Source organism: Tiliqua scincoides, chromosome 5 (genome assembly GCF_035046505.1).
Source record: "Tiliqua scincoides isolate rTilSci1 chromosome 5, rTilSci1.hap2, whole genome shotgun sequence".
NCBI lineage: Eukaryota > Metazoa > Chordata > Lepidosauria > Squamata > Scincidae > Tiliqua > Tiliqua scincoides.
In genome coordinates, this window is record NC_089825.1 from 62,655,259 (window position 1) to 62,669,035 (window position 13,777).

The following is a 13,777-nucleotide window of genomic DNA, read 5'->3' on the forward strand; positions in this document are numbered from 1 at the left end:
GTTCTTCTTTAAAAGAGATTCTTTACAATAGAGAACTGGGTTCTTTACAAGAGACGTTTACAAGAGACATTGGAGACTTTTGACATTTTTGAATTAATATGCAAGCAATGGGTTAGAAGCAAGCAGTATACGTATGCACTGGGCAGCGGACTCATCAGAAGATCTCAGAGAGAGGGCTTGTACCCACAAAGTGTTTCCAGCTTTCAGCTATGTCTCTTTTAGACTGCTTTTTTGCTTCTTTACTCATACCCGCCTTAGCTGGGAGGGGTGGAGGTGTGTTCCTGTGGTTACCCCAGCCTCCAAAGCTCATCCCAAGGGGGTAGGTCCATGTTGTAGGGGGTGGGATGTGATATTAGAGGTATAGGGAGACCCAGGGCCCCTAAATGAATGGACAACCAGGCTCATACTGCTTAGACTTCTTTATTGGTACTTTATGCCACAAGTAGTACCCTTACTAAGTACTTTTATATATCCACTCTCAACTGGCCATAGATTTTTCACACACATGCATGCACACATGCACACCGCACTGTGTGTGTTTGTACAGAGGGGGAGAAAGAGAGAGAGAGAAAGAGAGAAAGTTTGCCGGGTGATGCATTTGAATTTGTGTGGTGCTAGTTCCAGAAGGAAAGAACTGGAAGACTGCCTTTGGTGCAGAAATATCCATTTACGATCCTGCAATAAATGAAGATGATACAGTTTATTGTATTGCAAAGAAATCTTGACATGGCAACACCTCCAGCATACAGTCTTGCTAAGCTCATCATTTTTTTTTTTTATTATTATTATTATTTAAAACATTGCCTACCATATGCCACACAGGGATACAAGTCTGGATATATGTAATTCCTGGCTGACCTCAAATGTTAATCATCCTCATTTTGCATTACCTACCTTTGACACGTTGTTTTGCATGCAGCCTGGCTATATTTAGTAGCTATATTCATATCAAAGCTGTCTTTTTACCACACATCATTCTCCCCCCCCCCCCCCCATATAAGCTGCAGGGGGAAACTCATGAAATGGAATGGAGATGCCTGATTCCCAAATAAAGATATATCACAAGCCATATTAAGTGGGCAGCAGCCTGGAGCATTTGTGGCCAAATTACCCACAGCACAAAGGGTCGCAGTGCAAAGCTTCAACAAGGGCCTTGCAATGAACAATACCATGCCCTTGGCGCTATTGCCTAATAAGCTGTATTTATTCCTAGGTGCTCAGGCCTCTTCGAAAATTGTCTGCCATATCTAGTTAAACTGCGTTGGAGATCTTGACAGACATGCTTCAGTTAATGAATGAAATGTGTCACTGGGCTCACAGCATCAACTGGCTGCTGCTATACCAACGTTAAAGTTTATGGCTTTGTAAAATAAGCCGTTCCGCAAATGTCTCTTGCAATATCCAGGTCATATGTCGGCCATGACACCAGAAGCTCAGTGAGACAATTAATGTCATACTTCGCTGGTGGGAATGCCTTATCAGGTTTGAATATGGGAAGGTTTTTATGGAAATAACTATACTTGTTTAGTTTTAAGTTTATATCCTCCATTTCTTTATTCTTTTTGGATCCTGACCTTGGGAGGTATGTTTTTTTCTTCCCCAAATTTCATGTGAACCTTGCAATAGCAGTACAAGTAGTTACTAGTGAACATGTGAATTTATGTTGCAGTGGCTTACACAGGGGTAATTTAACTTAAAGTGTGTCTCTAAAGGAGGGCAGTGAGGCAATTTGAAAGTGGAATTTCTATGTTATGGAATGACGATTGCCACAGGAAATGAAGCAGAGGAGAAAAGATCAAGATCTGTGGAATTAGTGAGAGGGGGATAGAAAGCTTCCTATGAATATGTGACAAAGGATCATTAATGGCAGAATATGGAAAATTATAGATTTATCTGGCTGCATAGTTTTAGCATGGTTGAAATCTTTTCTAGTGACTGTGGAATTTCCACCCTCTGGAGAATGGAGACTTACGAAAATCTGAAACTGAGTGTGTTCCAGAAACACTGTAAGACATTTTATTTGGGAGCAGATGAGAAACAAGGCAGAGCAATTTTAATTCTGGAATGTTAATATTTTAATTAATGATTGTCAGTGTGACTCAATGATAGCTTAAAGCTGCAATCCTGTACATACTTTCCTGGGAGTGAGCTCCATCAAAAACAATGAGACGTATTTCTGAGTAGACATGGATAGGGTTGCACAGTTAGTGTTTTATTTCTTTATACAAGCATTTCTAACTCACCTTTTGAAATCAATAGAATTGGCCTTCAACATCCTTTTTTATTTTTTTTAGTAAATATCAAGGTTTCAGTTTTTATTAGAGTTTTCTTAAGTCAAAAGCAGATTCAAGGACTTTCAGTTCAGAAGATGGTCTGGTCTGGAATCAATAAATAGTGACTGGTTGATAATGTGACCAATTTAAGTCACTAGACAGAAGGTCTGATTTGGTGTCGGAGAATCAAACAACATCATTTATTTCACCTCATCCATTTAGATCATGATACTATCCACCTACTTTTGTCCATCTTTTAAATGATGTTTTTTCTCCTGGAACCTGAAATGTCTGCTTAAAATATTCTGCCCATTCAAACCAAAATTAAGTCCCAGCAAATGCAACTGCATTCATATTTATTCCGTCTTACCCTATAGCAGTTTTTCAACCAATGGTACTTGCACCACCGATGGTAGGTGTGGGACACCCAGACCCCCACCGCCTGGCAGTGAGACCAGCAATGCAACACAACAAGCTTCAGTAGGAGGCACAATGGGCAGAGCTCAAATGTGTATTTTTCACATGCTCGAAAAAGCACTCTCGTCCTCCCTGAGCCTCTTGCCGGTGCTTGCTGCATCACATGTGGCCTCCCAATCTGATGATAACATTGTCGCCAGTTACGTCCAGTGGTACTTCCGATAAGTGGATCATGCAGAGTGGTACGGTGAGCGACAAACTTTGGGAAACACTACCGTATAGGGATACAAAGCACCTGCTTTATATACTGAAGGTCTCAGATTCAATCCCTGGTTTCCTGAATAGAAGGGCTGGGAAAGACCCCTGTATGGGACCCTAAAGAGATGCAGTTAATCAACATCATTAGAGGGATTGTAAACTCCTCAGACTGTAAACTCCTCAGAGCAGGGACCTGCCGATTTGTTTATTATGCTATTTTCTAAAGTGCTGTGTGCACTGATAGCAGCTGGGATGGTGTCAAGGATTGACCAAGTTCCAGCTTGTCCAAGGGCCAATGCCCATCAGAGAGCCCACCTGATCAGGCCAACTCCTGAAGACCCCTTAATCCCAGTGGCAGCAGTGACATGAGTTGGCTGAGAGATTCCTGCCGCTACAAATGGGAGCATACTGCATCATCACAGAACCTCTTGGAGAGGCTCCCATTGGACAGTGGGGCGAATGAGAAAAGCCACTGCCACCATTGCCCAACACTCACCAACATTAAAGCATACAAGCCCAATGTGCCATAGAGGACCAGTCCAAAAATTAGCACTGGCCCCACCAACCCAGCACCAGCACTGAATGGCGTAAGTGTCCACTAAACATTAACTTCTGCTGAGATTGTTGCGTTGTTTCTAAGGAACAACACTGCACCTTGTCACATCTCAAAGCTGCCATCCTGATTCAGTGTAATAGAGCCTTAATGGAACAATATAGATGCAAAGCACAAACACTCGGTAGTTTTGTAGTTCACACAGTGCGGGTTCCTCTCACTCTTGTCATTTACATTTCTTGTGCTTTATAGTGTATATTTCCTCCACCCACCCAGGAAAACTTTGAATTTGCTCCAGACGGGACTCCTGAGATGGTTTTCATCAACAAAGCAGGCTTTGCTTTTGAAAGGTAAGTCTCAGCCATTCAGATCCTTTCTGCAATTTGCTTTTCACCCATCTGGAAATGCTGTTTCTTGCACTGCACAACACCATTAATTAGCTCGCATGGCATTTGCAGAGTGGGTTCGTCGCTGCTTTCAAAGTATGTAAACACGAAGCAGAGTGCCTCCACATTAATGCTCTGAATAATTGAATACTACTCATTTACCTCTAGAAATGCCGCTGTGTATTCATGACACAACATATCTCTGGAAGAGGCTTGGCCTGCGGTGCTCGGAGCATTTACCCTGGAATGGTTCCACTGAGGGTCTAGGTTTTGCATTGGCTGAAGGAAAAAAGCATGGTATAAGCTAGAGCGCCAGTTTTTTTCAGTTAGGAAGCTGCCATTTCCTTAAGGGAGAAGTGGAGCGAATAGTTGCCTTTCGTCAATATTGTTCAACTCCCGTATTTACTATTGTTGGTGCTGCTTCTGTGTGAGTTTTATCACCAGTTACTGCATCTTCCTCCTTCTTTGATTGGCCACATGGCAATTGTACCCAGACATGTGTCACAGAGGATGACCTCACAATGCTAAAAAACTTCTCAGATCATATCTTGGCCTCCCACAGAACTAGGCGAGACTGGTTTCTGCATAAAAATGCACAGGATTGGGTTGTTCATCATGATACCTTGCATGAAGGTTTGAGATTGTGGATGATTTTGTTCTGTGGAAACCTCTATAGTTATATGGGACTATTGTTAAATCTAGGTTGGTTTCCAAGTGCGAAGACAGAGCCAATACAAAAAAGTCAACATTCAAATGAAGGTTTGATGCAGGGGTACATTCAGTCATACCATTCCCACTTTCCTCATTCTGAAGTGGTGCAGTCGCAAGAGGGCTTTACCATAGAATGATTCTGCATATGTCTTTTGCCTCTCACCCTATGAAGTTGGGCCCATATCTTTGTTCTCAGCGAAATGGTAAACAACTCTTTCTAAGATTTATTTCATCGTGCCCTGTATTTCTTTTTTCTTCTTCTTTTTTGGTACAATGTAATTTAAATAAATTACTTATTACTCTCTTCTAGAGAAGCAGGTCCTTGGGGAAAGTGTACTAATCCATCACCATTTCAGTTTATTCAGCTGTACATAACTGATGCTTCTCAAATCAGCCCTTGCAAATGCACTATAAACAGAAATAGCCCATGGAACATAAACCCCTATATTACAAGCAAAAGTTTCCCTACAGCAAACACAAATGGGCATAAACAGTCTCATGAGGAATATTAGAGGGTGTGCGGGATCTTTATAATGAGCCCTGTTTTGGACATAAAGAAAAAGTCACCTTCTCATTCAGGTAGGTATATATTCATAGTTCTACCTGTAATTCTTCTAATATGAAGAAATTGTTGGAGTTGGTACAACTCCGTCTGCTTCCAAGAGGTGGCAGGATACTATGCATTGAAAGGGTTAAGTGATGACCCAGTGACACAACACTTTACCTGTCCCTTTTAGGATGACCTATGTGGGGGTGTGGCCCAGACCCTATATAACCTTCCCTTCCTCCGGACACGTTCTTCTTCTTCCTTCTTCCTTGCTGACCACTGACCCTTTGGGATGTCGCGCAGCAGGGCTCTGCTGGTGACGCCATCTTGACCGCATGGCACACGCAGAACGAGGCAGCTTTACAGCCTTGTTGTCTATTGAGTTTAGTGTACCTCTGAACATATTCAGATGCTGTAACCATATGCTTCTATGGAACCGTGAGTAAATGAATCTCCTTTGAAACTTCAACCAGCCATTGTTGTCTGTCTTTATTGATTAGCAGTCAGCCGGGTGTGGGAGGCTCCCTGGGTTGATTCCCAGCAAGTGGGGGGGGGTCTGCTGCTGAAGCTACTCTGCTTCCCCCCCTAAAGGAGGAAACCAGTCTCAGCAAATTCCTCCAACAGAAACTACATGCAAGTGCAAAGCCAGTTGAACAGAGTGGATTTTGATTTTAATGGAAAGAGAGAACCCCTGCACTGGGTGATCACCAGCAAGTCTCTCTCTCTCTCTCTCTCTCTCTCTCTCTCCTACCTTACAGGATTGTTGTGAGGACCAACCCATACTACTGATGTGTCATTGGTTGATTCACCAGTGCTTATTAGCATTGTTACTTAGTAACTGCCTGGTAGTACATTCACAACTGATGATCCATTTGAAGGAAAGAAAGAATGGAGAACCAGTCTCACTTCAACTTCTGTACCACTTTTCCTTCCTCTGCCCCTACTAATAACATCCCTCTGGATCCCTCGCTTCTTCTGTGTAGTGTCTTTTGCCAGCTCCCATCTCAGCAATCAACTCAACATTTCTGTGTCACACAGAACAGCAAAGAATCTGTGTCACACAGACGGCAAAGGGGCAGACCATTGAAAACTGGGGATCCTAAAGCAGCCATAGACTTCCTTGGGGCAAATGCCCCAGGCACTGGCCACTAGGACCCTGTGGAAGCCTCTCTGAGTCTCCCGACTGGGGCAGAAATTGTGCTTCCAGTTTGCCGGAAGCACAGTTTATAGCTCCAGGAAACCTTACAGTGGTTTCCCCAGCGTAGGAGAAGGTCACGCGAGGCTTCTGGTGAGTGTGGAGGGGGGGGACAGATTTCTGTGCAGGGGGTGGCGATACTGTGACACGTTGACAGGTGATGAGTATGAAAGAGCATTCTGGAATCAGCCATTCTTTCCAGTTGTTCTGTACACTGAAGCACATATTGCAGGTGCTTTCCAGAGAACCAGAATGACATAGGTATACATAGCCGATTGAAATCGATTTAGCTTCTCCTAAAAATTCCAAAATTGACTCTTAGAGACAATCATTGGAAATACAGTGTGGAACTATCACAAGCAGTGCCTCTGCCCATCAGAGCCAGGCTAGATTATTTATTTACTCAATTTGTATCCCACTTTTTTCACCAAAGGTGCTTAGATTACATCCATGGGTGACCATATCCAAACCTAGACCTGGAAGAATGGAGCCAGAGATTTCAGAAGCCAGAAGTACTGCTCTTCTGACCAGGCAGAGACAAAAGGTCAGGCAATATACATACCAGACATGGCTATTATGGAAACCTCATGCACTGTGCTCATCACAGCAGCTGATGTTGCCAGATGCCCCTTCTATCCCTGCACATACCATCCAAAGTATGTTGCTATGCCCTATCATGTGTAAATAGTAAAATGATTCCCATCTTCCTCTGAATCCTATCTCTGGGTTGGGAGTAAAGAAGTGTCTCTTGCTGCATCTTTGCTCTGTAGAAATCTTGTTTAACACTGCATCAGGATAGCCTCTATCTTGTAGCTTGTGCTTTGATAGATTTGCTTGTCACTGAAAAACAATATATATTGCTACAATTCCTAGGTAGTCAGATCATCTGAAGGTACAGCAGATTTCATATTTTTTGAACAGATATGTCATATATTTAAAAAAAAAAATAGTTGCACCTGTTGAGGTTCCACAAACATCTGTGTTCTGTAATAAATCTTTGATGTTCATATTTCAGCCCCTGAACCCCAGATACCAATCTTAGGGCGCAATCCAGAGCACCCCTTCAGCTGGCGCAAGTCTCTTGCACTGGCTGAAGAGTATCGCGAAAGTGCTATAAGGCACTTTCACACCACAGTCAGAGTAGCTGAACCAGCTGTATTGGTTGAGTTTTAACTGGTGGTATACAGATTCTACTGAAGACAGTCCTAGCTCAGCTGCCACAAAATGTATACAGATCAAGAGCTTTAAACTAATCAGGGGCTCTCAGCGAACGTAGTTCTGTAATGGAATTGAAATCGACTATATTCACAAGCCAGCATATCATTATAAGAATGTGATGCTCCACATTTTGGACTCTTGACTTCCGTTACCCTCTGCAAGGGAAGGACTTTTAAACTTTCTAGTTAATGGATTGTAACAAACTACCATTTCTTGTTTCATCTACATATGGGAAATTATGGCTTGTGTAAACCATAAACTTAGGTATCAAACTAGAGATCAGATGAACCATTGAAAGCTGATGTGCTCAACCCAGCACCCTTGCTTGGACACTGATGAGCAGAATGAAGCAGTAATGTAGCTAGAACGGTGCAAAATGGTTAGTAGTGCAGGCTCCCAAATGCAAGCAGCCCCTCCCACTTGCCCTCAGAGCCATTCAGGCAGCAACAGATGCTGTTGCCCACAGGCTGCCCCAGGATTTATGGCAAATATATATATATATATATATATATATATATATATATATATATATATACACTTACCTCCCATTTGCCATCTGGTCACCTCCTCAGCATAGGATGTGGTGCCTGCCTTTTTGGCTACATAAGTGCTGGTGTCAGGAGATAGGACTGGGCTGTAATAGACATGTCTTGCATCTGTCAGAAATCTAGGGATTGAACCGCTCAGGACCGCTAGCAGGAAATAATACTTAAAGTGCCATCTCCCATTGACATGTACAGGGCCGCCTTCTTGGCTAGAAATGCTGCGGAGAGCATTAATTCTTCCCAGGGGTCAGGATCTTTGATGACCAAAGGACCTCGACACACTTGTGGGAGCCTCCACTGCTGCTACCTCCTCTGTTGTATGTCTTCTGCCAACTTTTCCCCTTCCTCCTTCCCCAAGATGTCTCTGTGTGTGTTTGTTTATGACTTGGAGCGCTACCTGATACCATCTTGAGTCGGCCACATCTTCCCTATAAAACCCCTGAAAGCCCTTACCATGCTCCTCACGTGCTGAAAACTCAGTGCTTCTGGTTTTATTTACAGGGACATTGTACATGCTTGCACCATTCCTGTCACTAAAGCTGGAAGTCCTACACTTCTGGGTATGACAACAGTGCACAAGGAGCATGGTAAGGAGAGGAATGTCCTGCTTTGCCCTTGAGTGAATGGAAAGCAGATCATTACAGCTTGCATTGGTGGAGTGCATTGGTGGCAGGTTGAAGGGAGGCAGGAGTGGCAGTAGTGGTAGCAGTGAGGTGAAAGGTGCACCAAATCCACTGCTCTGGACCCCCACAACCTGCTGCTGCTCCAATCTGCATCAGCTAGCCTCGTGGATGGGCCAGCCCTGGTGATGAGTTTTTCAATATATGCATGCAGAGTCTTTTGCTGGCTTGCAGTGAATTACAAATTGTTCCCCAGGCTGTGAATGTACAGAACATACATTTAAAAAAAAAAAAATGAATTTGTAGCTTGATGGTTATATTTGTCAATTATTTCAGGTGGTTTACAGGCAGAAACAGTAAGCTGGAGGACTCCAGACTTCTATTCTGAAAGTCGTTCTGGGTAGAGTTTAAATAAGGTTATGATTGTCTGGAGTTTGTTTACGGGTGAATATTTTGATAAATTGCTGCTGCATTTCTGTTATTGACCGGAAGGGTTGCCTGGCAAGTTAGGAAGATGTATGATAAGCGACTCCGTCAAGAGCACAAGGAGTAATGTAAATAGTGTAAATTTCATTCACTAATCTTGAGATCAAACTCTTTTTCATAGATAATGGATGTCTTGAGTTAAATAACATGAAGCTGCCTAAGGCGGTGTGTGTTTGTACCAAGTAGTACAGGAACATATGACAGTGCTTTCAAATCCTTATTGATATATAATGGCATCTTCCTCACTCCACATGTGTGGATGCTGAGATGCTTTCCCTTGCATATTTAGGCAAAGATAGCAGCGGTAATGTGATCTTCTTACATGCTTGTGCCCAGCCACGGACCTCTGCAAAACCCCATGATGGCGCCCCCCTGCGCAGGCTATTGCCGCTCCCCCTGCGCAGATATCTGCCCCCCCCTACTCACCAGAGGCTCACTGAGCCTCGAGCAACTGCAGTGCTATACCGGAAGCACAGTTTTTGCCCCCACCAGGAGCTTCAGAGAGGCTTCCGCAGGGTCCTCGTGACCAGCGCCTGGGGCTTTTGCTCCATCAAACCCAGTGGTAGGCACGCAACTGCTTGTGCCCCACCTTCCCGAGCAGTGACACATTTTAGAGGCACAGCATTCCATGGGTTTCGGTTTCCTTTAGAGCAGCAACCACTGGAGACCTATAGTGTAATTCTTGTATTTGCTTTATTGCCAAATATGCAGGTTAGAGCATTGAATGGAATGGGATAGCACATGGTCCTGCAAGCGGCCAAATGAGCCTTCTAAGCATATCTGCAGCTGTTAGCTGCCAGGTAGCTTCCTTTACAATCTCTCTTGGATCAAATCCCAAATCAGTCTCTTGTTTCTGCCCGAGTCTACACCCCACACCGTCTTTGTCTTTCTCACTGATCACCAAATTATCTGACACTCACATCTCCGTCCCACCTCTCCGGTAGATGTACAGGCAAGTGGAGCCAGCCCAAGAGGCCAATTGAAGCAGTTGCCTCAGGCGGCGGATTAGTGGATGGAATCCACCTCTGTCCACCAACTTGCCTCCACTGCTCCTCTTTCTCCCTTCACTACCTAGATTGGAAAAGAAAGAGGGGCTGAGCTCGAACAGTGGAGAGTGGGAAGAACAGAGGCTGGCTCATCATCAGGTTGGAGCAGCATTAGGCATGTCGCCTCCTATGTAAGGAGGTCTTGGGCCAGTCATCAGGCAGGTCTGGACCAAGAAGAAATGGCACCTGAAGCAGCCCACCTCCTGCATGTGACTCTTGTGCTGTTGCTGCTCCCTCCAGAAGAGACCAAAGAAGCAGAAGCTCTTGTAGCCCGTTCACCATCACCACCTCCTTCTCTGCAAGGGAGGAGGGAGGAGGAAAAGGTGAGGATAACATGATGGTGGCAGCAGCCCCCTTCCCAACCAGAAATTTCTGCTGCCACCATTGCCACTGCGACTTGCTCTTTCCTACCTCCATCTTCTCCAGCTTTCCCATCTTCCCTGCTTCCTGCTCCTGCCTGTGCTACACTATCTTGAAAGAATACAACAGAACCAGGAGGAGGAAGCCAAGAGATGCAGATCTCCGAGTTTCTTTGTTCTGCCCTTCTCCTCCATGCTATCTAATAATAGCAGCTGAGGAAGTAGGTGAGGTAGCTGATAAGGATCAGGATGCCATGTGCAACTGTCACACAGCCAGCCTCATGGCTGGGGCAGCCCTGCATACAGGGTCCCCATTCAGAGTCATCAGGGAATTAAGAACCCTTAATGGGGCCCCATCATCAGCCTAAATTCCAGCCTTCGGGATTCTTAGCACAATGCATAGAGCTGGCCAGCTAGAATTATACCCTGTAAGAGCGGTTGATCTAATACTGGAATTACAACTCCCCAAACTCTTTTCCGAATCCTGCAACAATATTGATACTCTTTAGGGAGACATCATGGGGAGTATATCACAGCAGATATAAATTCAACCTCCGCAATGGTAGGCTCTCAGCTGTGACTCCCAGAACAACACATATGCTGTAAACTGCTACTCTGTGGGTATAACTGATACCTTAGGGTGGACCTACACTTTCAGTGCCAAATAAAGGATTCCCAACATTGTATTTGCTACAGCATGCAAAGTAATGTTGAGAGGGCATGCTGGCAGTAATGTTGGCAGAGGAGGTGGTAAGTGAGTGGATGGGTACTTAACACCTCCCCAGTCTGCCACTTTTCATCTGCAAAGCCTCTTCCAAACTTCTCCCCCCACTTGCATGGCAAACATAATGCAGAACCCCAAGGGGAGGGGGGTAGCAGTGAGATCACCAAGGAAAAGTAGTTGGAGACAAATGGGGCAGAAAGACAGAAGTTGCTTGAAGTATTATGGGGTTATAGGAGAGACCAAATCCTGCACTCCAAGTGAGGACATGAGCAACAAGGTCTATGTTGACTCAAAATGTCTCTGAATAAGCTGAGATATTGTCTGAATTTTGGGCAACAGCTTAGATCAGTGTTTCTCAAACTATTGGTCAAGACCTGCTAGGTGGGTCGCAAGCCAATTTCAGGTGGGTCCCCATTCATTTCAATATTTTATTCTTAATATATTAGACTTGATGCTCCCATGGTATGTGACTGCATTTGGGGAAATATTACAGACCTGTACTTTTAACAAGCTACTATGTATATTCTTTTAACAATGATAGTCAATGGGACTTACTCCTGGGTAAGTGTGGGTAGGATTGCAGTCTAGGATTGTTAAAAATGTTCCTGCTTGATAATGTCGTTTTCAGTCCTGACATCACTTCTGGTGGGTCCTGACAGATTCTTATTCTAAAAAGTGGGTCCCAGTGCTAAATTTGTGAGAACCACTGGCTTGGATCATTCTGAGCCAATATGAGGAAACTGAGGAAGGCAGAGGTTAACCGATCATTGAGAAAGAATGCTTTTTTAAAATTAATCTGGTAAAACTCATATTATTGACCTGATTGACCATGCATGCTTACCCCACTGAAATCAGTAGGGCCTACTGCCGTGTAAACATGCATGGGGCCCCATTGCAAGGCTTCTTTAAGGGCATGACAATATAGTAGCTTGAAATAGGGATGTTTAAACTCATTCGCAGTTCTCAGGCCATTCTTTTTCCATATTTCAATCTCTGGAGAGTTAGTCGTCACATGCTAGGCTAAGCAGAGAATAATCACTCCTTACTCAGGGTATATTGAAAAGAAACATTATTGCCCAGCCATGCAACTGCAATGGTTACAACTCCAAAGTATGCAATTACAAGGGTCTGATCAGGGTTCTGTGCAGGCATCCCACATAATTTCCAGCCAAATGATCTCAACAAAGCTGAGCATGCATTTGCATTGCACCCCAGGTCATGCTGCTGATGACTTTAGGGGTGCGAGTGGAAAGATATCCAGACATGAGATGCTACAGGATTTGCAATTTGAGAGAAAATGAACAATGTTACAGTCTATGCATAGTTTCCTGTAGCTGTGTCAGAAACTGAACAAGTTGATGTGGATCGTATTTATGAGTAATCTTCTATTTGGGAAAATATTCAGAAAGAGTTCTTCTGCACGTAGAAAATCAGTATATTGGGGAAATATTTCTAGGCTAGCCTCCCCCCTCCATTTCTATGTATAGGGCGTTTTTTTCATGGAGGAGCATTCACATTATCAGTCTCCTGCAGTTTGAAGTAATATAGTCCAGGAAAAGATTCCTCCATGACTCACCTGATCAATGTGTACGTTGGCTCTGAGCCAAAAGCTTTTGACTGTGTGGCTATGAACCCAAGCCTTAAGTCCCATGCTTAAGAACCCATGCTTAAGTCCCAGACCAGTTTCATTGGAGTTGTTACTAGGCTTTCTGCAAATGGATGAACTACCTTATGAATGTGGCATGTCTCCTCCTTTCCTGTCATGGGTTAATTCTGGCAGCCATGTCTGTTACTAGGTGAGCATGTCTGTGTGCTACGTGAATGGCTCAGATGTGCTGTTTGCTAGTCATGAATGATATAGAATTTTCCAGGCCACCAATTGCACCAATGCTTTGTCAACAGTTTAGAGTTGCTGCTGAAAAGATCCGTGGGCATGAGGAAAATCTTCAAGATTCTGTATCCTTCCACTGAAAAGACTGCTGAATAATGCATTGCTGTTCCATGGACTTAGCTTTGCTGATACAATCTACCCGATGATTAATTATCTCCCCTCGAGCCAGCTTTTTCCACTTCCTAGCTCTGTCACTGGAAACAGACTCTGGCGAATCCCACAACAGATCAGAAAAGGAGATAAAATAGTAGAATTTTAGAAATGTGTCCTCTCCTATGGTGATGCCCTTCAGATTGTGGATACTAGTGAGTAGTGTTTTTTTTTTTAAGAGAGAGAGAGAGAGAGAGAGAGAGAGAGAGAGAGAGAGAGAGAGAGAGAGAGAGGTTGATTACTTTCTCAAGACTTGGAAAAACACGTCATTTCAGCTGGGTTGGGCTTAAGGAACTTCAGGATGATACATCAGGGCGGGAAGTTGTAATTGCTGGTAGTACTATATAGACCTGAGCAGAAATCTGCTTTAAAGAAAACCAATGATAAAAGCTGTGATT

General features: G+C 43.9%; 1 long non-coding RNA gene across 1 annotated transcript; it reads right to left on the reverse strand.

Moving 5' to 3' along the window:
• Nucleotides 1-404: 404 nt before the first annotated feature.
• Nucleotides 405-2,356, reverse strand: LOC136651075 (uncharacterized). Its single transcript, XR_010794490.1, has 2 exons — nucleotides 2,244-2,356; nucleotides 405-675 (listed from the first exon to the last, which is right to left on the reverse strand). It is a non-coding gene; the product is annotated as an uncharacterized lncRNA (long non-coding RNA).
• Between the last annotated feature and the right edge of the window lie 11,421 nt (nucleotides 2,357-13,777).